General features: G+C 43.4%; 1 long non-coding RNA gene across 3 annotated transcripts; it reads left to right on the top strand.

Annotated features, from left to right (window-relative positions):
- The first annotated feature begins 1,847 nt into the window (after positions 1-1,847).
- On the top strand, positions 1,848-25,619 carry LOC104211611 (uncharacterized). 3 transcript variants are annotated; one of them, XR_011405579.1, is made up of 5 exons: positions 1,848-1,985; positions 3,207-3,630; positions 3,875-4,186; positions 4,276-4,341; positions 25,106-25,619. It is a non-coding gene; the product is annotated as an uncharacterized lncRNA (long non-coding RNA). The 3 variants fall into 3 exon arrangements; XR_011405578.1 differs by lacking the exon at positions 25,106-25,619 and adding an exon at positions 15,350-16,754 and having other exon boundaries at positions 4,276-15,226; XR_011405577.1 differs by lacking the exon at positions 25,106-25,619 and having other exon boundaries at positions 4,276-16,754.
- Positions 25,620-27,025: the final 1,406 nt, after the last annotated feature.

The raw sequence follows: 27,025 nt of genomic DNA, 5'->3' as shown, positions 1-27,025 counted from the left end.
TAAAACTGGAGAATAGATGAGCAAACAACATTATAGGTTGTTTTAGGATATTTTTAAATTTTTCAAAAAAGAGTTTTTGATTTGAGTTTTTATTATCCTTAATAATGAAGTATTAGTTCATAATAGTATTTGTTTTCGTTTTTACATTTTCTTGAAATTTCGCTGGAATTGTATTTGTTTATACAGTTGCAATGAAAGTGTCATTTTGAGGATCATATCAGTTAAGATTAAAAAGGGAACTTTCAAAAATATTTACATTATTAAGGGGCCTTTTAACAATATGTGGCTACATTTTATGTATTTATATTTCGTAGCTAGTTTTTGACAATGCGCTGTATTTGAGTGTATTTGAATACACTTTTCACCTTTTTAAATCTTTTATTAATTTTTTTTCACGTGTATTTAAATGTATTTGAATATACCATTCAGTTGTATCCAACATTATTTGATGTTGCAAAATTTAATGTATTCGACTGTATTTGAATGTATTTACACTAAAAATGATGAAATACAGAATACAGTTAAATCCAGTCAAATCTCCGACAAAAACACAAAATACACTATATTTAAAAATAAAGAATACAATCAAAGTCGATCGGATTTCCGGCGAAATACAAAATACCACTGTATTTACCCTAAAATAATGAAAAAATACATTCAAATCTTTTAAAAAATATACAGTATTTATACTAAAAATGAAGAATACAATCAAATCCGGTCGAATCTCCGACGAGAATACAAAATACATTATATTTGAAAATAAAGAATACAGTCAAATCCTGTCGGATCTACGGCCAAAAAACAAAATACACTTTAGATCTCTGACGAAATACAAAAAATACACTATATTTATACAATAATATTTCAAGGTGAAAGATAGTGGAGGAGAAAGAGGGGACTTCTTTTTCTGATTAGAAAAGCAATGGTGGAGGAATAAGTTTTCGGTCAGACGAATACGCTCAAATGTGAGATACAAAGAAGGAGAAGAAGCCATGGATTCCGGCATCCCCGTTAGATCCAGATCTGGTGACCCCTTCGATCTTCCTACTCCATTATTTTTGCCGTCGGTAATTGACCTATCGCAACTTCGTAATTTTTTAGATCTGGATCTAACGGTGGCGATGAGAGAGAGAGAGGCGGCTGGATCTGATGGCGGAGATGAGAGAAGGGAAGAGAGAGAGAGAGAGAGAGAGAGAGAGAGAGAGAGACGACTATTTGGTTGGGTTCCAGTAGAGCTCCGCTGGAGAAGATGGCCAACGGCCTTGCTGAGGGTGAAGAGAGAGGTAAAATGAGAGAGAGTTGAGGGAGAAGAGAGAGAGAGAGTTGAGATTTGGCATAGCTATGATGGATAAATTGTTGCTATGTAAATTAATTAAATTAAAAGGTATTTATTATCCATAAATAGATCTTAGATTTATAAATACAAGGGAAAGATCATTTTTTTTACCGAAAAAGATCGTTTTATCAGGTAATGGATACACTATAAGCATTCCTTTTCCAAAAAATAGCCAACATCCACTACTAGAAATTACACTAATTGCATCGGTTATTTAGCAACGGTTATGTAACCCTTGCAATAGATGGTCTATTGCAAGGGTTACAATTATTGTAATAGCCTCTTAGGCCTATTAAGACAGTACTGAAACTAAACCATCGCATTTGTACCATAACCGTTGCGACAAAGATGTCTATGAAGACAGTATGGTAAAATAACTTTGTGGGGACGATTCTTTCTAAAAAATATTATTGGGACAATTTAGTTTCCCTCCAATAATTTCACTAAACCCGCGAATTCCCATTTTTATAATTAAAAAGTAATACCAAAATCTAAAGTATACATATCAAAAGAGTGGTCTTCTTACGCCTTTCTCTTCATTGAGAACTTCATGAGAAAAAACCCTCCAGTGAATTGAAGGTTTCTTCAAACCCATATCCAGCAAAGGAATTTTTCGATCAAGTATACATATCGTTCTCTACCACAATAGGTGTGCATGATTCTCTCTCCTCCATAGCTTAAAAGTTCTCTGTCTCTAGATCTACCATTCAAGGGTTTTTGAAAAAGCTTACAAAATACACAAATGAGTTTCTATGAAGTCATTATGTTTTGTTCTAATTTATGTTTGATATTTAATTTTTGTGTTGTTTAAAGCCTTTATCTCAAATTTGGTGAGGATTTGAGAACCCCGTGAAACATTCTATGATAAAAAATTAAAGAGGATTGCTTAAATTTGGGGTTTTAGTAAAATTGGTGTTTGAGAAGCTGAATTTCAATTCTTTGAACCAAAATTTTATTCAAAGTTGATTTTGTACTAAATATTGAGTTTACTGCTGTTTGGAAGGAATACCCTTCGAAACTCCATCGTTGAGGTCGACAAAATTCTAAAACTTAATTAGAGAAAATTGTTGATTATATCTTGAGATTTCACTTTTTTGATTGGTTTTCTGATGGTTTTGCTCTTCTGTTCTAAAATGGGTGTTGAGGCCTGAGGGGTATGTTAAGTAATGTAATGTATGTGTGTTTTCTCATAGAACTGTTCCATGTGGAAAGAAAGATTTTATTCTTTTATCTTAATGATTGGTGTGACTGGAGAAGAGAAAAGTATGTTAATGTTAATTTTATTAGTGTTAGTTTTAAACCTCTAGTTGTAACTTTGTGTATGAAAGTGCTATTCTTTTTCTCATAACAATGAATGAACAAGTTTTAAGTATGGATGTAGTTTTTGTCCTCTACTCAATTCTTGATTTACACTGTGATTAGTAGTGCCCTTAAAATAGATAATAGTTCATGGAAGTAGGATGAGGAAAAAATATTAGTTGATGAGATACGTACATATGACATTTTTATGTATCAATATTAACTTTTCAATTGTGAACTAGAAATTTTAAGGCCTCGGGAATGAGTGAAGTTGTTTAACAGAGAGTAGTATTCAATTGTCTAATTGTTTATAAGTGCACATAATTGGTACTACTTCTATGTTGCTACATGTGTGATTGGATTTTATCTCCATATTGTACAGAGGACTATGAGAATTTTGGTTTTTATATACTTCAATCTGTTTTGTGTCTCTATTTTAATCATACCAACCAAAAATAACCAAAATAAATCCTCTTAAATCATGCTACTTTATTAATGTTTTAGATTTTGACTACTGAATTTTATTACTTTTAAAAAAAGTAACTGATTTATGTATTCTCAATTTTTGCAGCTCGCTGAAAATGGTGTTGTCGTAATATCCAATATCATAGTGTGTAGATGATACTATGTGAATAGCCTTCAAGCTTCAACATCTCTTCAAGCTAGTTTGAAAAACTCTACAATTAGTTGCTTATACTTGATCTGATTTCCTTTTTTGGTTATTCTGTAATTCAATTTTTGTAGATTGTAAATTAATTATTTCTTCCATGTCAATTATGATTAAATTCTGAAAAGTGTGATATGTAATTGGAAACGTGTGCTGGTGTCTTTACTTGTCATTGGTTGCCTTGGTCCTCATGTCTCCGCTCCTCTCTTAGACCATCATAATAACCTCTTATGCCTTCTTACCATTTTTTTCAGGGTGTTGCAAATTAGTTACGTGAAGAGAATATTGTCGTCATTGAATTTGTTAGTATGGCTGAGAAAGATTGGAGGTAAGAGTAGTTTTCCCTTTTTTTGAAATCTGATCACAATAGTATAAACTATTTGAAATAAAAAATAATTTGTTGGAACACCATCAAATACTTCTGCTGATATCTTCATTTCAAAGATGAAATAAACTTCTGAACTTCTGATTTCTATGGTGTCATCATCTCAAAGATAGTTCTGCTCTTGATAATTTTCATTCCCTCTTTACCACCACTGATACTGATATCTTTATTTGCTTCAAAATTGTAGTCATGATTCAAGAAGGTACAAGACAAAAGAAAAAAGTGGAAAGCCCGACATATGTTCAAGCTGGAACACTTACATCTTTGGCAAATAAAAAAAGGTTGTTGCGGACCAGAAAAACGAATATTCCAGCTAGCTTTATACGATTAACTAAAGAGCGTCAGGTTCTGAAAAATTTAATGGAAGAACATTTGCTACCAATGCCAAAACATCAGAGGGTAGGAGCCCATTTACAAAGTGATTCAACCACCCCTACAACATAATCAGTAGAGCAAGAAGTGCAATTGGATGCTAATACTCCTATAGTAAATGAACAAGGTAAGAACATTTAGATTTTATATTAAAATATTGACATCCTATATCTATTTTACTAAATTGGAGGATACTTTTTATTTTTATTATTGTAGGATCTTGTACTAACTAAAGAAAAAGACGTAAAACAAGGATGCTAAGTGTACATGGAAGGAGTGAACGTAAGTTAATTGTGGTCAATGAGTTTGGTCAACTTGTTGGTCCTACTAAAGATGTTGTGATGGAGGGTTTACCGTGAAAATGGTAATAACAATTAAATTTGTAGATGGAGCTCTAAAAATATGTGATCTATTTTTATACTAGTTTGTTAAGCAGTTGATGCTAAGTATATGAGATTTAGAGACGAAATAAAGTTAACGAGAAAGCTATAATCAAACCGATGGGTTGGTTACTCGAGGCCTCGGGTTTGTCGACTCTGGGCCTCGAAATCGATCCCGAAGCTCAATTATGAACGATCGAAGGCAGCAACTATGTAACTAACGATTATAATGAAATCAATGGAGGCTCTTTATGGCCAATGATAAGCAATAAATGAAGAACAAGTATGAAGACAATAAATAAAAGCAATAATATCAAGAGAGAGTATGAGAGAGCAAAGAGAGTGTTCTTCTATATTTCTTATGGAGCAGCTGGAGAAACTGAAGTGACCAACCCTTACAAAGTGATAGGGATCCCCTTTATACAGGAGGAAAATCCCATAATAGTACAACAAGCATTAATTACAAAGATATGGAGATGTGACGACTAGATGACACCCTGACTCGGGTCTTAGAGTAGCTCGCTAGGCTCTGTCAGTCCTAGCTGCGTGCCTTGGGAAATCCCCGTTTCTACTGTGACCATGGTCAACATTACCCTAAGACCGAGTGCCGATGAACCTCAAGGTAGGAGACTCGATCATAACCTTGTAGCTTTGAGATGTCGAGATGGTCTTCTGAGGTGTTTTGATAATGAGAAATTGGACCCTCCGATTTCGCCGTACACAAATAGTCCCAGCGTTTCTTAGAGAGGAGTGATAAGAAACGATTTTGACATTCAACTCTTCGGACTTCTTGCGGTGATGTCACGCTGACGATATCATACCTACGATGTAAAGCTTCACGATAACCGTTACATCCCACGGATTTGTCTTTTCAGCGTCATTCAATGTGCTGCCGATCGCCATTCTTCAAGGCGACCGTATCACCGTCGATCCAATTTCCAACGGCGTATTGATTGTGACTGTCGATTCGTCTTTCAAAGGCATTGATGTCATTGTTGGCCGCATTATCACCCCCTATAAATGGGGCCTTTCCATGATATCTTTTTATCCAAGTGTGTATGCGGCAAAATTAGAGGGCCCAATTTCTTGCTAGTAGTTCATTTCAGAAGAATACCTCGAGGCCTTGAGGACACGAAGCTGTGACCGAGTTCCCTCCCTCAAAGATCGTCGAGGCCATTCCTAAAGGGAATGTTGATCGAGGCTACAATAAAAATGGAGAATTCCTAAGGCACGCGGCTAAGTCTGACAAAGCCGGCCTGCCCGGAACCTGTATCAAGGTGTCACGTCTAGCCGTCCCATCTCCATACCTTTATAATTAATGTATTTTGTACTATGTTGGGATTCCCCTACTATATAAAGGGGATCCTTGCCATTTTGTAAGGCTTTCCTGTTGTTGCTTCAACTATTCTACACGAGATAAATAATAATTCTCTCCATCTCTCTTTTCTCTCTAACGTATTCTCCCGCCACTATTGCTCATATTTATTGCCTTCATACTTGTTCTTCATTTGTCGCTTGTCATTGGCCATAAAGAGCCTCCCTTAATCATATCCTAACTGTTAGCCCCTTCCCGATTATCCCCGATAGCTCGAGTTCGAGCCCAGGCATCGACCTCGAGGCCCCTTATCGGTCAGTCCGAGGCCAGAATAGCTAACCCCCCGGTTCGATCATAATCTCATTTTAGCTCGCATTTTATCTTTTATCTTCATATATCTAGCATCAACTGCTTAAACAACTAGCATAAAAATAGATCATGTATTTTTAGAGTCCCATCAACAAATTTAATTGTTATTACCATTTTCACGGTAAATAGTTTGGCGCCCACCGTAGGGCTAAAAATAATAGTGATTATTTTCTTTCTGGTTTCATTACACAACGCAAGTTATCTTTCACACTTTTTCTTGTCCAAGATCTTCGATTTCAGGTCAAAATCTCTGGCTTAGTGAACAGAGTTGAGAACGACAACCTTGAAAATCACGGAGAAAACGGTGTGGCTGTTCCAATTATTGGCGCACCACCACAGAACCCCGACAACGCACCTGGACTGATTCCTGCGGACATGGGTTCGCAAGACGCACATCAGGTCGACTAAACCTCACACTTCAACAGGAAGCCCAAAAAGCCCCCGCTCGGGAAGAACGGGAAGTTAGTCTTCATGTTATTTTTGAAATGTTACCAGCAAAACAGCCGGCTATCGCTCAGCTACAAAGCCACCCGAAGACTCCCAACACAGTAGCACCGGAAGCTACTCCCCCGGCTGAACAGGTACCGGAGAGATCGAGCAACAACGGATCGGTAGCCGATCCTGCAATCGTAAAAATGCTCGAGAACCTCACCAAAAGGATCGAGTCAAGCGAGAAAATGATAGCAGACAATGACAAAAAGGTCGAAACCTATAAATTCAGGGTCGACCAAATCCCGGGCGCACCCCCGGTCCTGAAAGGTGTAGATTCGAAGAAGTTCGTACAACGGCCGTTCCTAGAGGAAGCGACTCTGAAACCCATTCCAAAGAAGTTCAGCATGCCAGAACTCCCAAAATACAACGGGGCCTCAGATCCCAACGAACACGTCACTGCCTATATGTGTGCAGTAAAAGGCAACGATATAAAAGATGACGAGATCAAGTCCGTGTTACTGAAGAAGTTCATAGAAATGCTCTCGAAGGGGGCCATGATATGGTATCACAACCTAGCTCCTAACTCCATAGACTTATTTTCCATTCTAGCAAACTCCTTCATAAAGGAACGCACTAGTGCCGTCAAAGTAGCAACAAGTAAGTCCAACGTATTCAAGATTAAGTAGAGGGAGAATGAAATGGTGCGAGAATTCGTATCTTGCTTCCAAATGGAATGAATGGAACTACCCCCGGTCTCTGACGACTGAGAGGTGCAGGCCTTCGCTCAAGGCCTAAATGAATAAAACTCAGTGGCCTCAAGGTAGCTGAAAGAGAATCTGATCGAGTATCCTGCTGTAACCTGGTTGAACGTCCACAACCGGTATCAGTCAAAGATCAGGGTCGAGGATGACCAGCTGGAAGCCCCCTTGGGCTCAGTATATCCGTGTAGACTCCTGGCGAAGGAGTCGAAACCAAACAAAGAGAGGTATCAACTGTGCCTCAAAGATAGGAGGAATGCCCCGAGACGCAATCCGCCTCACAACGATCGATTGGTGAACCGATGATAGAACCCTTGGGGACTCATCAACAGAGGCGGATTCGATGGGACACGGGGCCAACAGGGGCACCTCTCCTATCAGAATATAACTTCAGCATTGATGTATCAGACATCGTGTTCGCCATCAACAAAATCAGGGACGCCAAATGGCCCAGGCCTATTAAGTCGGATCCTTCCCAGAAGGAATCACAAGTTAGTACGTGAACTTCATAATACACGCAGCCATAGGATCGAATATTGAAACCAGCTCCGAGAGGAAATAGTCAGGCTATTCAATAAAGGTCACCTCCGAGAATGTTTGAGCGATCGGGCTAAAATTCAACTCCGAGAAAGAAAGGCGGCTAAGAATAACGAAGCAAATGAGCCATAACATGTTATCCACATGATATTAGGGGGCGTCGAAACTCCCCACGAACCCGTGATGAGAAATACAAAAATATCCATCACTAGAGAAAAGCAAACTCGGGGATACGTACCCGAAGATGCCCTCGCATTCAGCAAGGAGGACTTTGAAACCTCGTCCCAACCTCATAACGGTGCCCTGGTATCCTCTTTCCTCGTTAATTCATTTCGAATAAAACATGTGCTCGTGGATCCAGGTAGCTCTCCCAACATTACCAGGTCGAGGGTGATAGAGCAGCTCAGACTGCTAGACCAAATCATTCTCGCCACTCGAGTCCTTAACGGATTCAACATGGCGATCGAAACAATGAAAGGAGAGATCATTCTCCCAGTCAGCGTGGCCGGCACGACCCAAAATGTTAAAATCCATGTCTTTGAAGGAGACATGAAATACAACACCTTATTCGGGCGACCACGGATACACTGCATGGGAGTGACACCATCCACCTTCCACTTAATGATGAAATTTCCTACAGAGGATGGGGTTAAAACCATCATCGCGGAACAACACGCGGCAAGGGAAGTGTTCGCAGTACGTAACATAGTGCCGGTACCAATATCTCTACTCTCGAAAGAGCCAAAGGATAATCAAACTGCGTCGTTGGCTAAGCCCGATTAAACACAGCGGAGGACCGTACCGAGTCCTCGCTCCAAACAATAGGGACACATTAGACCTCGGAACATCGCTAACGCATCCCACGATAAGGTAGGACCACCTCCCGTTTTCATTATTTTACACTAACCCATATGCAGGCGCCCGATCAGGGCAGTCAAAAGTGCTAACCCAACTTGAAGATCTCAAGGCCTTAAAGGCATCCATTGCACTCTTTTCCTTCGGCCGAGCTTTTGTCCTGAAGAGGGTTTCACCGACAAGGTTTTTAACGAGGCAACGTCCATATGCTATCTAAGGAGGATCCAACAAGCGTACAAGGCGTCTTTTGCAATCAACCCTGAACATTGGAGGACACCCCCTCGAGAGGTCATCCATTCAGAAAAACCAAGGAACGACGAACAAGGTTCCAATAGGAAATGATGTACTGGGCCAAATAGTCAAATGAACTGTGTCCGCATAAGCCGGACTCACGGTAGCAAAACGACATGTACTTATGCCAAGCAATCAAAGAATATCTTTTGCCAAAACATCTCGTACTCCAAAGGAAACTCAGCATTTTCATAGCAAAGATCATTCCGCCGAGGACGACCCAAAATACTTAGAGATTAGCATCAATAACTCAGCACCCGCATGGCCTCAGGGTCGGAACTCCAAACTCATACGCCCTCAACGAGGCATCACAGAAATCACGAAATATCTCCAAAAAGGAAAAATATCCCGAACACTCGGAGATTGGCATCACAGACTCAGAAAATGCATGACCTCAGGGTCGGAATCTCCAAAATCATAAGCCCTCAATGAGGCAATTCCGAGCCTACGAGTAATGGCTCTCGAGATGAAGCAAACTAGATGACTCGGTGACTGTCACCAATCACCATTCATTTAAAAACCCGAGGCCATAAGACCCCAAGCGGGCAAACTCGGTCTTGTAAGGCCTACACAAGGCAACAACAAAAACTGTAAGACCTCAAGTAAGGCACAAATCACACTTGTACCAAGTATCAACGAAAACTATAAGACCTCAAGCAATACATGAATCATACTTGTACCAAGTATCAACAAAACTATAAGACCTCACAAGGCATGAAAACTTTGTAAGACCGTACTACAGGCATAAACTCAATCCTGAAGTTTAGGCTATATATCGCATTTGTAAGACTCCCGAAATGGCATACCCTCGATATAGACAGCTAAACTACTACACTCGGGACCAAAAATGGCTCCGACCAAACACAAATGACTACGGTCATACGGCTGTACCAGCCAAATTAATGTGACTCGGGGGCCCGACCGTCGCTACAAAATCATTGGCCATTACTTCGAATCTACTTCAAAAAGAACCGGTTAAACAGGCTACCCTCAACAGGAAAAAGAGCTTCGACCATCTCAGCTCCAAATCACAAGGGTTCGAGCTACTCAACCTACGAGCCAAAGCTTCCGAGGTGCTCGAACATCACCGCAAATAACTTGAAAAGGTTCTTCCCAAACCGACGATGGGTCAGGCAAAATCATTTCAAAAAGACCTTAACGGGAGGAAAACAAAACCTACATATGCCTAAGGGAAAAGCGTAAGATCCATTGTCGCCAGCCTAATGAGCCTTAGGGTCATACACACTAAAAGGTTGCAATGACCAAAAGCGTAAGAGCCACTGTCGCCAGCTTAAACTTTGAAAGCTTGAGGGTCAAAATGAGCTCGAGTCATCACCCGATTCAGGGACTGGACCCAAAATAGTTAACTATACATACCTAAGGGCAAAGTCTAAGAGCCGTTGTCGCCAGCCCACGCAAATACAAAACTTGAGGGTCAATTGTGCTCCAGTCGAAACCCGACTCGGAGACTGAACCCAAAATAGTTAAAATACAAATGCCCAAGGGCAAAGCGTAAGAGTCATTGTCGCTCGCCCATGCAAACGCAAAAGCTTGAGGGTCAAATGATCTCAAGTCAAAGCCCGACTCAAAGACTAAACCCAAAATAGTTGAGCAAAATCATAAGAGCTCTAACTCTAGCTTACACTAAAGGTCGCATTGACCGAGCGCGTAAGAGCCCCCGAGACTGCCTAACGAGCCCTAGGGCCATATCACGAATCTAGGGACTCTCACTAACTCTGAAACTAGTCCACCTCATCAGAAGCAGAACAGAAAGGGGTACAGAAGAAATAAAACCTCAAGTTTTCTTTTATTTACATACGAGAAAAAGTGCATTCTCCATCTACAAGCACACCCTGAAGATATCGCATACAAAATGGCAAAGTCTACGCCCTACCCCTGAGGGCTACGACCTACCAACCCCATCTTCGCTCTCCTCGGCATCGGACAGGAGTGACCGAGCACCACGCTCGTCCGCCCTCGCTCGCGCTAACTCTTGCGGGAGAACAAAACACCTGGCACCGATCTCCTCGAGAACCCTTCTTCGAGATCTGCAACGAGCATATTCTTTGATACTCTCTTCATGATCGAGAACCCTCTTCAACTTGGCTTAGGCATCGGTAGCATCCTTCAAATAAATTGCCATCTCCTGATTAGTGTTAGTACGACTTATTGCTACTTCGGCCCGAGCATCAATGATCTCAGCCCCGACCTTCGAAAGTTCGGATTCGAGCTTTGTGATCATATCTGCTTGAACTGAAGCATTATCACGAGCTATACAGGTTGGACCTCGAAGGCAGGAACTTTAGCCAAGGCACCTTTCTCCTCTGAAGTTTGAGCATGCGCCCGAGCCCTTAGCTCGCCACAGTCACCCCTGATTCGGTCGGCTTCACCCCTAAGGCGTTCCAGGGCCTATGTCTTCTTTTGTAGTTAGGATAGGCGAAGAATTAACCTGAGAAGTTAAAAAGTGAAATATGTACTCACCCGGTACGGGAAGTTACCTGCTTCATCAAATAGCTCTCGTAATTCGATCTCCGATACGCCTCATATCGCTAGTGCGCCAACTCAACTTTCTTCTCCTCACAAAGGGGCCCAAGGGACCTACCCTAATCCAGAGCTTTCCGGAGCCTAGACCCATGACATAGCAACTCAGACCTAAGCCTGTCAAAGGCCTGCTAAAGAAAAAACTCGATAAGGAAGGGAAGACGTGAGATTCGGAAGGCCTGTGCCAAAGCTCACCATAAAGTGAAGTCAGCGGACTTCCTCGAAGGCCGAGCACACCTCTATTAATCTAGTCCCCTCGGACTTGGAAGAATAAACCCCGGTCGAAGCACAAACTCTCGGAGGAACCAACTCTCCAGAACCAGAAACTTCGGGTGCAGCAGGCTCGGACGATGTTTTCTCCTCAAAAGCTCGGCCCCATTTTGCCCTACTGTGAGTGCCATCGCACTGCAAATGCATATCCCGTTTATTATTGTCATCCTTTAGCTCAGAAGATGGAAACCCCTCCCCTTCTCCGGAGGAGCATGCCCTCGCCTTTGGAGACCCTCCGATACCTACGACGGCAAGATTAATGCGTGAAAAGGAAAAAATGTCTTCCCAAAAGTACGAAGGACAAGGAAAAAGCAGTACACACATATACCATGATGTTTTGCTTCCCATCTGCCCCAGGATACAGCTTTCCACCTACACTCGTCACAAATCGAATGGGTTGCCAGCTTCCGGACCCAACCAGGAAGATCAGGAACTTCGCCCGGCGCCCATGAAATTGTTGCAGAAAAGGAAGAAACATGATTACTAAACTAGTTTCCACCATGAGCAAATCTGAGAAAGCACGAGACGCTCCACTCACGTATATAATTCCACTCCTCGGGGAATGGCATAAGTTCTATAGGAATAACGTTGGCCATCTGGCCCTGGATGAACCGATTAATCCACTCTCGATCTCCATCTTCCTCATCGTCAACAACAAAGGGCATAGACGAACGGCACCGCAAGGTTAGCAGACCTCGATGATGAAAGGGCCGGTACAACCTGACAAGATGACTGAGCATGAATTCAAGCCCTGCCTTCTCCACAAAGAACCTCATCATCAGTATTGTTCGCCAAAATGACGGATGTATTTGCGCCAAAGTAACCCGATACTTTAAACAGAAATCGCGCACGACCCTATCAAGGAGGCCCTGTTCGAAAGGGTACAAGTACACGTTCAGGAATCCATCGGCAAGGTCCGTGATACCCTCATCCAGGGGAAGCACTTGTAACGCAACCCCTTCGCCCCATCCGCAGTCTCTTCTCACCAACTCAAGGTGTTCCTCTCTTATCGAAGACATAGTCTTCAAGGTAAAATCCCATGGATCTTGAGCGCTGGGAGTGGAACTCTCTCCTATCTGCCGGGCGGACCCTAAAGTAGCAGTCATGGCTATGGCGGGACTAGCAAACTGAAGTGGGAACCTACACAAACACTTTGGTTCTAAGGTAACGATGGACTTGACACCGAAGCGGAAGGATAACTATCTAAAATAGTGGGATCTCCCAAGAAGCGGGAGAAACCCCATATATATGTGGGGAAACAACAATGGTCCACCTACCCAAGTTAGGCCCCAGGAGGCTAATGACTTCAATATGAGTTCCGAGGAGGTACCCGACCTCAAGGACCTCCATTAAAGAGAAGTTTAGGTTTCAAAAGGCCAACAACATCATCTCCAGTTCCGAGGTGGTATCCGACCTTGAAGGTTCCTCTCAAGAAGAAAAGTAAGCACTTCGAGCTCCGTCCATGAGGGCTCGACCTCAGGACATCACCTAAATATGGGTAACCCCTCCTCAGGGACATATCTACAACGCCTTAAAAGGTTATCTACATCAAGTTCAAAGTAAACCTCTGGGTGCCTGAAGCTAACCTTCACTTAGAGACCACTCTAAAAAATTTCAAGGTTCGATGCGCTATCTTCATGTGACTCGAGGGTCCCGATGACCCGAGTCTATCAGATTGTTTTAGGCTTGGTCCGAGGACAACGGTGGGCTCAGAAAGGAGCCATTCTATTAACCAAAGACCGGAAGGAATACTCGCATCCAAGTTAGATATTGACAATCGTCAACAGAGGCATACATTCAGAATTCCCACAAATACAAAAGAATATGGCAAGTATTAAAGGCAAAAGTCAAGGAAATATCTTTATATTCATAAACATTTGCTTACAACATCCCTCGAGGGGTCCTTACATATGATTGCAAAAGCCTACAAAGGGTCTCTACACAGAAACAAAGAAGCAAAAATATACACGTAGTAAAAGCCTAGGGCCTAGTCTACTCTCGAAGGTCCACCCCCTGCAGTGACGCCTTCAGACATCCTCTTTTCGTGCATGCGTCCTCAAAGACAAGTCCATGGTATGTCTCGGTTATCATGAAAACTCATGCCATAGGTTGCATCATTGGCATGACATCGTCACAAGAAGCTCGAGGAGTCAGGTATCAGAATCATTTCCTATCGCTTCGTTCTAGAGAACACGGAGACTATCTGTATGCGGCAAAATCAAAGGGCCCAATTTCTTGCTATTAGTTCATTTCAGAAGAATACCTAGAGGCCTCGAGGATGCGAAGTTGTGACCGAGTTCCCTCCCTCGAAACTCGTCGAGGCCAGTCCTAAAGGGAATGTCGATCGAGGCTAGAGTAAAAATGGGAAATTCCCAAGGCACGCGACTAAGTCTGACAAAGCTGGCCTGCCCAGAACCTGTATCAAGGTGTTACGTCTAGCCGTCCCATCTCCATACCTTTATAATTAATGTATTTTGTACTATGTTGGGATTTTCCTCCAATATAAAGGGGATCCTTGCCATTTTGTAAGTCTCTCCTATTGTTGCTCCAACTATTCTACACGAGATAAATAATAATTCTCTTTCTCTCTCTCTCTCTCTTCTCTCTACCGTATTCTCCTAGTACTATTGCTCATATTTATTGCCTTCATACGTTTTCTTCATTTGTCGCTTGTCATTGGCCATAAAGAGCCTCCCTTAATCATATCCTAACTGTTAGCCCCTTCTCGATTATCCCCGATAGCTCGAGCTCGAGCCCAGGCATCGACCTCGAGGCCCCTCATCGGCCAGTCCGAGGCCAGAATAGCTAACCCCCCGGTTCAATCATAATCTCATTTTAGCTTGCATTTTATCTTTTATCTTCACATATCTAGCATCAACTGCTTAAACAACTAGCATAAAAATAGATCACGTATTTTTAGAGTCCCATCAACAAATTTAATTGTTATTAACATTTTCACGGTAAACAAAGTTCCTCTAAACATTTTTCTGTTCCTATCTTTCCATTCTCATTATCCTTCTCCATTTCTACCCGTCATGTATGGGGTCTCTGGTCTTAAGGTCTTATGGCGGCATTTTTATCAGTCATGCCATGGCCTTCTACCTAGGCTTTGTTGTGTCGAGCGAGATTGTACTATATTATTGTTGTTGTTATTGTTACGGCTATCACGGGTGTCGTCGTTAGATCGAGGTGATGAGATAAAGGGGGTCGGCCTGTTCTAACTTGGGGGAACATTTGGACTCTACACCGCTGCTCGGGAGAGTGTTCGAACTATACATCGCTGCTCACTCTCCTACCCCGGTCTGGTGTGGCACTTCATCCCACGAGTTTTTCCCAAGGAATAAAATGGCACAACCAGTCATTAAGCTCGCATGGCACAACATCTCGGAAGGTGGACCCAGAACGAATGTGCGAGTAAGGTAGAGGCCCGCCGAATCTTCAACCTTTGGCTTCAGCGGGCTATGTCTCTTTTTTCTGCCTCTTTTGCATCACCTTCCTCTTCTTTGACTTCCCGCTTTCCTCTTCTTCATCTTCGCCCTCAGAGATATTGCTCCATGGGATTGAGCTAGGAACCTAGAGGAGGTGGCAGTCGAACGTATCATGGCCGAGGATGTATGCTCGAGGAGGTGGTGCTCGGAGATGAACAGGTTGAGAGTAGACTAGGTCCTAGGCTTTCACTACATATGTACTCAATTGCTTCTTTATTTCTATGTAAGAACCCCTCGTGGGCTTTTGTAATCATATGTAAGGACCCCTCGTGAGCTTTTGTAATCATATGTAAGGACCCCTCGTGGGCTTTTGTAATCGAATGTTTCATGAATACAAAGATATTTCTCTAATTTGTCTTCGATGTTTGCTATGTTCTTTCATGTTTGTGGAGACTCTGAATGCATGACTCTGTCTGCTGTTGCCAATATCAATCCCGGGTATGAGTATTCTTTCTGGGCTTCGGTTGATTAATATGGCCTTGCGTGGAACCTTTTGTGATCCCTTGGATCGAACCTGGATCGGGCCGATGAACTCGGGTCGCCGGGACCTTGACTTTGAGTATAATGAACGTAACATTTTGGGCCTTGAAACCATGATTTATTACTTAAACTTTGTGGTAACCTTTGAGAAGAAATTTGCTCGGAGGCCTGTTGACATGGACTACTTTTGATTTCTCGAGGGCAGTCTCCGAGCGGAGGTTCGTTCAAATTTGGACCACCTGGAAACTCGCTTTAGGCTTAGTATGAATAGCCTTAAGGCGCTGTAGATAGATCTTGAAAAAGGTTTTGTCCGATCTCAGACGGTACCTCGAGGCCAAGCCCATACGGGTGGAGTTTAAATGCTTATTTCCTTGGAGCCTGATTCCCTTTTGACAAAAAAAACCCCTGAGGTAGGGTACCACCTCGGGCCTTGTAATGATGCCATTGGCTTCCTGGAGCCTAACCTTCTCTTTGATGGAGATCCTCGAGGTCGGGTACCACCTTGGTACTGGCGAAGGCGTTATCAGCTTCCTTGAGCCTAGCCTTGTCCTGATCGAGGTCCTCGAGGTCGGGTACCACCTCGGGACTAGCGATATTGTCGGCTCCCTGAAGCTTAACTTTCCTTTGATAGAGATACTCGAGGTCGGGTACCACCTGGGGACTCGCAATGTTGTCGGCTCCTTGGAGCTTAACTTTCTTTTGAGGGAGATCCTCGAGGTCGGATACCACCTCGGGACTGGCGATGATGTTGTTGGCCTTTCAGAGCCTAACTTATTTTTATGGAGATCCTCGAGGTCGGGTACCACCTTGGGACTGGCAACGATATCGTTGGCTCCTTAAAGCCTAACTTTTGTTTGATGGGGGTCCTCGAGGTCGGGTACCACCTCGAGACTGGCGATGATGTTGTTGGTCTTTCAGAGCCTAACTTCTTTTTGATGGAGATCCTCGAGGTTAGGTACCACCTCGGGACTGGCGACGATATCGTTGGCTCCTTAAAGCCTAACTTCTATTTGATGGGGATCCTCGAGGTCGGGTACCACCTCAGGACTGGAGATGATATTGTTGGCCTTTCAGAGCCTAACTTCTTTTTGATAGAGATCCTCGAGGTCGGGTACCACCTCGGTGCTGGAAAAGGCATCATCGGCTTCCTGGAGCCTAGCCTTGTCCTGATGGAGGTCCTCGAGGTCAGGTACCACCTCAGGACTAGAGATGGTGCTTTTAGCTGGTTTTGAGGCAAGCGGATCGTCACCGTTTTTTCCATATATATATATATACATGGACGTTTTTTTCTTTTTAGGGGATCCCACCATTTCAAGTAGTTGCCCTTCCCTTTCCGCATCAATCCTTTCGTTATTTCAGTACTAATGTACTTGCACATATTCCTGCTTTAGTTCTCCAATTTTGCTGTAACCATGATCGCTGCATCGGGGTCTGCCCAACAGAGAGGGGAGAGCTCTGCCTCCGGAATTCAGGGCCAATGAGAGTATGCCTTGAAGGTTGCTTATTTGATAAGAGAAGAACATCTTGAGTTAGTGAGAAAAGACTGCGGATAGGGGGAAAAGGTAGTACCACAGATACTTTCCTCGGGTGAGGGCATCACGGATCGTGCCAACGGATTCTTGAATGTGTACACATACCCTTTCACATTGGTCCCCCTTGATAGGGTTGTGCTCGACTTCTGCCTAGAGTATCGGGTTACCTTGGCACAGATCCATCCCTCATTTTGGCGAACAGTGCTGATGCTGAGATTTTTTGCGGAGAAGGCGGGTCTTGACTTTACTCTTAGTCACCTTATCAGGCTGTACCGGCCCTTCCACCATTGAGGTTTGTTGATCTTGCAATGCCGATCGACCACGCCTTTTGTTGTTGACGATGATCAAATGGAGATCGGGGGTGGATGATTTGTTTCATCCAGGTGCGGACCGCTGACATTATCCCCGTGGAGCTCATGCCATTCCCTGAGGAATGGAACTATACTCGTAAGTGGTGCATCTCGTGCTTTCTTAGTTCTGCCCATGACGAAAGCCCGGTTTTGGAACCGTGCCTTCTTTTCTTTTCCCGCAGCGATTTCATGGGCACCAGGCGACGTTCCTGATTTGCCGGATAGGGTCCAAAAGTTGGCGACCTACTCAACTTGTGACGAGTGCAAGTGGCGAGCTGTGTCCCCGGGCATATGGGAAGCGAAACATCATAGTGAGTGCTGTGTTATACTTTTCCCTCCCTTCCTTCATTTGGAGAGGCATTTTCCCTTCATGCGTATTAAGCTTGCTGTTGTAGGCATCAAAGAGCCGTTCGAGGTGAGGCCGTGCTTCTCCGGAGAGGAGGAAGGGTTGCCAACTCTCGGGCTGAAGAACGACGAAATTAAGGGAGAGATGCTTTTAAAGGTGATGGTGCTCAAAATAAGGTAGAACGAGACCGGGGCTTCAGAGCAGAAACATCGTTTTAGCCTGCCGTGTCCACGGTTCCTGGTTCTGGAAAGAGGGTTTCTTCGTTGCTGTTGCCTTCTTTTTCCATCGATAATACTTCAGGAGATACTAGAAACCCGAGGTTGCGTACACCGCGCGACCGTGCTTCGACCGGAGTCTACTCTTTCTGGGCTAAAAGAACTAGATTGGCAGGCATGCGCTCGACCTTCGAGGAAGCCTAACGGCTTCACTTTGTGGTGAGTTTCGGCATAGGTCTTTAGAGCTTCGAGCCTTCCTTTTCTTATTGGGTTTCTTTTGTAGGCCTTCGACAAGCTTAAGTTCGGGTTGCTTCATTGTGAAGCCAGGCTACATAAAGATTTGGATGGGGAGATATCCCTTAGGCTCCTTTGTGGTGAAAAAGAAATCGACTTGGCACATTTGTAGTGTAAGGTGGGCCGGAGCTTGAATTACGAGACCCATGTGAAGGAGTAGGTAATTTTTTGTCCAGGGCGAGCATGCATTCTGCCTCCTGGTTCCTGAGACTAACACTTAGTCTATTTCAGTTGCAGAAAAAGACGAAGGCCTTAGAGCACCTTCGAGATGAAGTTGGTCGGGACAAGTGTGAGCATGATGAGCTAAAGGCTCGGGAGGAGGCTTAGGCTTTAGAGGGGAAGGACGCCCTAGCTAAAGATCCCACTTTTGAAGCTCAACTCCGCTTGGCTCGTGATAATGCTTCGGCTCAGGCAGAAATGATTGCGAAACTTGAGTCCGAGCTTTCGAAGGTCAGGGCTAAGATCGTTGATGCTCGGGCAGAAGCTGCAATGAGCCTGACTAAAGCTGATTGGGAGGTGGCGATCTATTCAAAGGATGTTGCCGATGCTCAAGCCGAGCTGAGAAGGATCCTCGACCGTGAAGGGAGGGTTGAAGAATATGCTCGCTGCAAATCTCGAAGAAAGACCCTCGAAGAGATCTGTGCTGGGGGCTTCGCCCTCTAGGAGGAATTGGCGCTAGCAAGGGCGGACGAGCATGATGGTCAGTTGTTTTTGCCCGATGCCAAAAAAAGCGAAGATGAGGCCGACATGCCGTAGCCCTCGGGGGGAGGGGGCATAGATTTTGTCGTCGGTGTGTAGAACTTTCGTAGCATGTTTGTAGATGGATATTGCGCTTTTTCGCATATGTGTATGAAAGTAAACCTCGTAGCTTTATTTCTTTTGTATCTTTTTCCTGCCTTGAATTTGGCCAGGTGGACTGGTCTTTGAGTTGGTAGGAATCCTTAGAGTCGTGATATGGCATCGGGGTTCGTTAGACTGGCCCGTAGGCTCTTACGTACTTTCGCTCTTAGGTATATTTAGGCCACCTGTTTTGGGGCTCAGTCCTCGAGTCTGGCATCGACTCGAGCTTATTTGACCTCCAAGTGGCCAAAATTTAGCCTAGCGACAGTGGCTCTTACGCTTTTGGTCGATGCAACCTTTTGTGTGTATGGCCTAGGGCTCATTAGGCTGGCGACAATGGCCCTTACGCTTTGCCCTCAGGCAAGTGTAGTTAACTGTTTTGGGTTTAGTCTCTAAGTCGGGTTTCGACTCGAGCCCAATCAACCCTCACGTTTTTGAATTTGCGTGGGCTGGCGATAGTCGCTCTTATACCTTGGGTCGAAGCGGCCTTTTACGTGTGTGGCCCTGAGGCTGGCGACAATGGCTCTTATGTGCTTTGCCCTTAGGCATATATAGTTAACTATTTTGGGTCCAGTCTCCGAATAATGTTACAACTCAAGCTCATTTTGACCCTCAAGATTTTAGACTTCAAGCTGGCGACAGTGGCTCTTATGCTTTTGGTCGATGCGACCTTTTGTGTATGTGGCCCTGAGGTTCATTAGGCTGGCGACAATGGCTCTTACGTGCTTGGTCAATGTGACCTTTTATGTAGGCTTTATTTTCCTCTCGTTAAGGACTTTTGAATTAATTTTTTCCTGACTTGTTGTCGGTTCGGGAAAAACCTTGATTTCGAGTAACTTGCGGGTATGTTCGATCACCTCAGGAGGTTTGGCTCGGAGGTTGAGTAGCTCAAAGCCTGTGATTTGGAGCTGATATGGTCGAAACTCTTTTGCCTATGCCGAGGGTAGCCTGTTTAATCGGTTCTTTCTGAAGTAGATTCGGAGTAATTTGAAGGCCTGTGCGAGCTGCCGACAATGGCTCTTATGCCTTATAGCGATAGTCGGGCGTCCTCGAGTCGCATTAATTTGGCTGGTATAGCCGTGTGTCGGAGTCACTTGTGTTTGGCCGGAGCCTTTGAGTCCCGAGTGAAATAGTTTCGGCATCTATATCAAAGGTATGCCTTTTTAGGGGTCTTACAAGTTCGATATATAGCCAAAACCTGCCTTTAGTAAGGTCTTACAAGTTTGTCATGCCTTTTGAGGTCTTATAGTTTTTTCATGCCATTGAGGTCTTACAGGTTTTTCATGCAATTGAGGTCTTACAGGTTTTTTCATGCCATTGAGGTCTTACATTTTTGTCACTTGGTACAAGTGTGGTTCATGCCTTGCTTGAGGTCTTACAGATTTTTCATGATGTTGAGGTCTTACAGTTTTTTCATGTCGTTGAGGTCTTACAAATTTTTCATGTCGTTAAGGTCTTACAATTTTTTCACTTGGTACAAGTGTGGTTCATGCCTTGCTTGAGGTCTTACAGATATAGTTGCTGCCTTGTGTAGGTCTTACGAGACCGAGTCTGCCCGCTCAGGGTCTTAGGGCCTCGAGTTTTGATAAGTCGATGGGGGTGGTGCTTGACGGCAGTCCCCGAGTCGTCGAGGGTTTCTTGACTTAGGAGCCATTATTTGCAAACTTTGTATTGCCTTGTTGAGGGCTTACGATTTTGGAGATCCCGACCCTGAGGTCGTGCGTTTTTTGAGATTTCGACGCCAGTCCTCGAGCATTCGGGGTACTTTCAACGTTGGAGATGTTTTGAGATTTTCATGTTGCCTCATCTGAGGGCTTATGATTTTGGAGTCCCGACCCGGAGGTCATTCAAATGTTGAATCGTGGACGCCAGTCCTCGAGTATTCGGGACGTTTTCGGCGGAGAAATAGTTTTCGTGGAGGGTGCCGAGCTTCTTTTGGAGTGAGATATGCTTTGATAAAAGATATTCTTCAATTGTTGGATACAAGTGTACATGTTTTTGCTGCCCGGGGCTCGGCTATACGGACACGGTTCATTCGACCGTTTGGCCCGGTACATCATTTTCCTATGACCCCATTTGACTTTTCTTGGCTTTTCTGAGCGGATCGCCTTTGGGAGGAGGTGGGGTGCCCCTCAGTGTTCTAGTTTGATTGCAAAAGAAGCCTTGAACACTTGATAAGTCTCCCTTAGGTAGTACGCAGATGGTTCCTCATTAAAAACCTTGCCAGTAAAACCCTTTTCGAGATAAAAACTTGGTCTAAGGAAAAGAGTGCAACATATGCTTTGAAACCTTAAGGTGCTCTGACTGCTTTGATCGGGCGCCTGCATAAGGGTTAGCACAAAATACAAAATGAAAAAGGAGATGGTTATACCTTAGTGTAGGATGTGTCGGCGACGTTTCGAGGACCGATACGTCCTAGTTACTCAAGACGAGGACGTGGTACGGTCCTTTAATTTGTTTGATCGGGTTTAATCGAAGGTGTGTCTTGATTACCCTTTATCTCTTTTGCGAGCGGAGGTACTAATGTCGGTGCCACGTCGTGCACCACGAATATCTCCTTTGCCTCATGCTATTCCCTGTAGACGGTTTTGATCCTATCCTTTCTCGGGAATTTCATAATTTGGTGTAGAGTGGATGGTACTGCTCTTATGCAGTGTATCCACGGCCGGACGAATAAGGCGTTGTACCTCATGTCCCCTTAGATGACATCAAATTTGGCATTTTGGGTCGTGCCGGCCACGATGACTCGGAGGGTGATTTCACTTGCCAAGCTGCCTGGATTCACGAGCACACATTTTATTTGAAAAGAATTTACAAGGAAAGAGATTACCAGTGCGTCATTGTGAGGTTAAGACAAGGTTTGGGTGTCCTCTTCGCCGAATGTGAGGGCATCCTCGGGAATATATCCTCGGGTTCGCTTTTATCTAGTGATGGATATTTTTGTCATTCTCATTACGGGTTTTTACGGGGCATCGACGCCTCCCAAGATCATGTGGATGACATGTTGTGGCTCATTTGCTTCGTTCTTTTTGGCCGCCTCTCTTTCTCGGAACTAATTTTTGGCTCGGTCGCTAAGGAATTCCCGAAGGTGGCCTTTGTTAAGTAGTCGAGCTACCTCTTTTCGAAGTTGGTGGCAATCCTCAGTCCTGTGGTCGTGTGTGTTGTGAAACTTGCACACTAAGTTATGATTCCTTTGTGAAGGATCCGACTGTACAGGCCTGGGCCACCTGCGTCTCTGATTTTACTGATGGCGAACACGATGTCGGATACATTAACGTTGAAGTTGTATTCTGATAAGTGGGGTTCCCCCGCCGGCCCTGCGTTCCTATCAAATCTGGCTCTATTGATGAGTCCTCGAGGATCCTGTCCTCGGTCTATCCTTTGATCGTTATGAGGTGGGTTGCGCCTCGGGGCGTTTCTCCTGTCTTCGATGTACGACTGATATCTTTCTTTGTTTGGTTTTGGCTCTTTTTCCAGGAGCCTGCTTGGGTATACTGAGCCTGAGGAGGCTCCCAACTGGTCATCTTCAGCCCGATTTATGATTGGTACCGGTTATGGACGTCCGACCAGGTCATAGCTGGATACTCGATCAAATTCTGTTTCAACTGTTTTGAAGCCATCGAGCTTCGTTCGTTTAGACCTTGAGTGAAAACCTGCACTGCCCAGTCGTCAGAGACTGGCAGTAGATCCATCTATTCCATTTGAAAGTGAGATACAAATTCTCGCAGCATCTTGTTCTCTCTTTGCTTAATTTTGAAAACGTCGGATTTCCTCGTTGCTACTTTGATGGCACCGGCATGCGCCTTTATGAAGGAGTCTGCTAGCATGGCAAATGAGTCTATGGAGTTAGGAGCTAAGTTGTGATACCACATCATGGCCCCCTTCGAGAGTGTTTCCCTTAACATTTTCAGTATTACGGACTCGATCTCGTTGTCCTTTATGTTGTTGCCTTTTACCGCACAAGTGTAGGCAGTAACGTGTTTGTTGGGGTCTGAGGTCCCATTGTACTTTGGGAGTTCTGGAATTCTGAACTTCTTTGGAATGGGTTTCGGGGCCGCTTCCTCGGGGAACGACCTTTGTATGAACTTGAATCCACACCTTTCAGGACCGGGGGTGCGCCCGGAATCTGGTCGACCCTACAGTTGTAGGTCTCGACCTTCTTATCGTTGGCTTCTATCATTTTCTCGCCCGATTCGATCCTTTTGGTGAGGTCCTCGAGCATTTTTACGATGACAGGATCGGTCATCGACCCGTTATTGCTCGATCTCTCCGGTACCTGTCCGGTTGGGGGAGCTGTCCCCGGAGCTACCATGCTAGGAGTTTTCTGGTGACTTTGTAGCTAAGCAATAGCCAACTGTTGTGCCTGCAACATTTCAAAAATAATGTCACACCTCCTTTTTGCGCGCCCCGCCCCAAAGGGTAAAAATGCGCGAGGGGAGTTTTTCCAATTTAAGTGACAATATTCGAAATGGGATTATTTATTTTAATTCAGAGTCGCCACTTGGGAAAGGTTTGGCTTTTGGTGTCCCAAGTCACCGGTTTATCTTGAATCCCAAATCGAGGAAATTATTTGACTTTTCCAAATGAAGTTTGCGAACCAGAAATTCTAAGTAAGGAATTCTGTTGACCCGAGGGAAGGTGTTAGGCACCCTCGAATCCCGTGGTTCTAGCACGGTCGCTTAAATTGTTATAATGGCTAAATATCTGATTTAAATACATGTTGTGACTTATGTGCTTTATTATGTTTTAAAAACCGCTTTTATTATTATCATTTGTTTTTATAGAATTGCAACGTCGTAAAAATGCATCTCGAACCACGTCGCAATCAATGCACCCGTGGTTGTCAACACATCTTGACTCCGTTGAGATTTGGATTTGGGTCACATCAATGTGCACCCGAGTTTAAGAATATAATTTGATTAAGTCGCGCCTAAGAGCCTAACGCGTTATTATTTTTGGAAAAGGCAGGAAAATTCACTAGACAGCCCATCCCAAATTCTAAGTATTTATTATGATTGATTATTGAGGGCCCCGCAATGTGTATCTTTATTTGACGAGGCTCGTCTCATTATTTTTAAAGGATATCCTAAAGTGACTACATTTCTATTATGTTTGTCTCTAAAAAATAAAAGAAAGAAGATACCAAATTTGCTTGTTTAAACGACTGCATACTAAATCTCTACTATGTTCGCCGAATCCGAATTTTGTTTAATTACCTGATTGGTTGTTTATGAGGTGAGAGTTATCTCATGCCTTGTATTCAACGAGTGAATACGCTTGTTAATTTGCTAAGGGAGATTGCAAGCAAACTAATAACATATACTAAACTTACATTAAACGACCTTCAAGTTTGAATTTAAAACTAGCTTGTTTGGGCTTGATTAATGAAGTCGGCTATTTATCAGAAAAGCTGCCACTAATTGAATTCAAAACTGCCTAATGAAATTTGTGTGTAACGGAGTTAAATTGCACAGTTTGAAACCAATGTTACATCTGTCCAGGTTAATAGCAATCCATTTTATACATGTAAGATATAACTGAGAATGACTTATGTGCGTATACCGGTTACTCATGCATTCCATGAATTGCGTAATCACATCACACATATAATTACAACAAGGTAAACCATTGTAAGTTAAGACAGTTAAACAGACCCAGTTTTCAATTGAATACAAAACTACCTGCTGTATCTTCCTATGGAGTTTGCAATCTAAAGATTTGCGCGAATTTATTAACACTTTATAAGACAATAGGTGCAATACTGAAGGACTGAAAATTCTTTGCGTCTTCATTTCAACTCCTTGCTATTGGTACATCAAATATGAGATTCAAAAGGTGTACTTGGATGCTGAAATGCAAAGAGGAAAATGGAAGCAACAGGTCAGCGACAAACTCAAAGGGACAATAGTGATCACAAGTAAACAGTGACGAGCAGTAGCAGTAGCAACAAATAACAGCAGAACAATTGGAGTAGAATCAAGATCCCAACTAGACCAAATCCCAGAGCAAACCAATAAACAACCAGTAAATTCAGTTGGGATTTGGAAGAAATCAGTATTGAACAAACAGGTCAAGACCAGTGAAATCAAGACAACAATGGAAAATGCAGTTCCTAATTTTGTCTGTCTGTGTTTTCTATATCTTGCCCTCTCTCTATCCTGTATATATCCTCTCTCAATATGTATCTACATGTATCTAACAATCAATCCCCTTCTGTTTATATGCCTTTTTCTCTCTTTTCTGAATTTATCTCTCTCTGTATCTATGTTTTCTAAAATCCAGTCTCCAAAATCTGAATCAGTTCTCTTTCTTTTTCCTTTTTTTCTGATGAAAGTTCTCCCCTCTTTATAGCCTAACATTAGCCCCTTTTAGTCTGTTAAACACATCAGAACCCCCTCCTTTCTTGCTATTTTTCCACTCAACATTTTACAATATGAAATCCTCCCATGAGATTCCCTGATAACCCTTTTAATCAGCTTATTAAACTAAAAGCAGACATGGGCAGCAAGAATATAATCTGACAGCATATGCTGTCAAACTATTTTAATCTTAAAAAAGGGCCTTTATGCACATGTTGTGCACAAGTGCACATGCCACCAATTCAGACCAAAGTTTGAACTGCAACTATAAACAACATCCTCAAAGGTTTCTGAATTGAACAACTGACAAACAATTACACTCAGTTCCTAATTGGATTCAAACACACTTCAACAGAAAATCCACAATATGAATCAGATTGATATCCTTCAAAGCCAAACTAATTGGCGACGTATATCGACTCGACCATACTAATCGTAATATATACAATTGAAACCAATGATTGGAATCGAGCAGTATCGAACAAAGGGTTCAAATTGTATTGTCAATACAGAAATGACCCTGGGAACTAATTAAACGAACCATTTCAAATTCGTTTGATTGTACAGCTTACACATATACACATTATCAGTAAATGAAAGAAAGACTCGATCAAACAGAGGGGTCCAGGCAAGGTGGACAACAACAGTTGATAAAAATTCAAAGACACAAATTAAACAAAACATTTGGCCATACGAACAGACCTTTAAACAACACATGTACTGAATAAAGAAAAAGAAAAACACACTTACCTTAAAGCCCCTGAAAAATCAGAAAGCCTTAGCTCGGATTTGAACAGACATTTCTTGGGGTTAAACAGACTTTAATCGAAGTGTTCTCAACTGAGAACACTTCGATTAAGGTCCATTAGACCCTAATCAACTTGGCTCAAACGGACACAGACCAGGCTCGGGGTTTCTAGGGTTCCTAGATGGCAGATTTAGGATTTGGGTTTCCACGGTTAGATTCGGACCAAACCAAGCATGGTTTGGTCACGAGGGAGGCCCGGGGACTGTCTGGTGTGAAGCTGGGGTAAATTGGTGTAAGTCGAGGTCCGACTCGAATCTTCAAATGAAGATTCGAGAAGGTGGGAGGGGATTCGAGCTAAGTGGTTGGTGGATTTGGGTTCAGGATGGTGAGGTGCATCTATGGTGTTAAGGTGGGGGTGACCGGCGTCCATGCCGTCGGGATTAATGGTGAAGGGAAAGGGGCGGCTAGGGTTCCGGGGTTTGGGGTCTGGGAAGGGGATGAGGACGAAGGCAGGGGGTCTTGGATAGGGGGCAGGGTATGATAGGAAAGTTTATATATGGGATGGG

The sequence above is a fragment of the Nicotiana sylvestris genome, chromosome 2 (assembly GCF_000393655.2).
Source record: "Nicotiana sylvestris chromosome 2, ASM39365v2, whole genome shotgun sequence".
Classification (NCBI taxonomy): Eukaryota; Viridiplantae; Streptophyta; class Magnoliopsida; order Solanales; family Solanaceae; genus Nicotiana; species Nicotiana sylvestris.
Note: the sequence above shows the minus strand (reverse complement) of the source record. Positions and strands in the feature narration are given on the sequence as shown.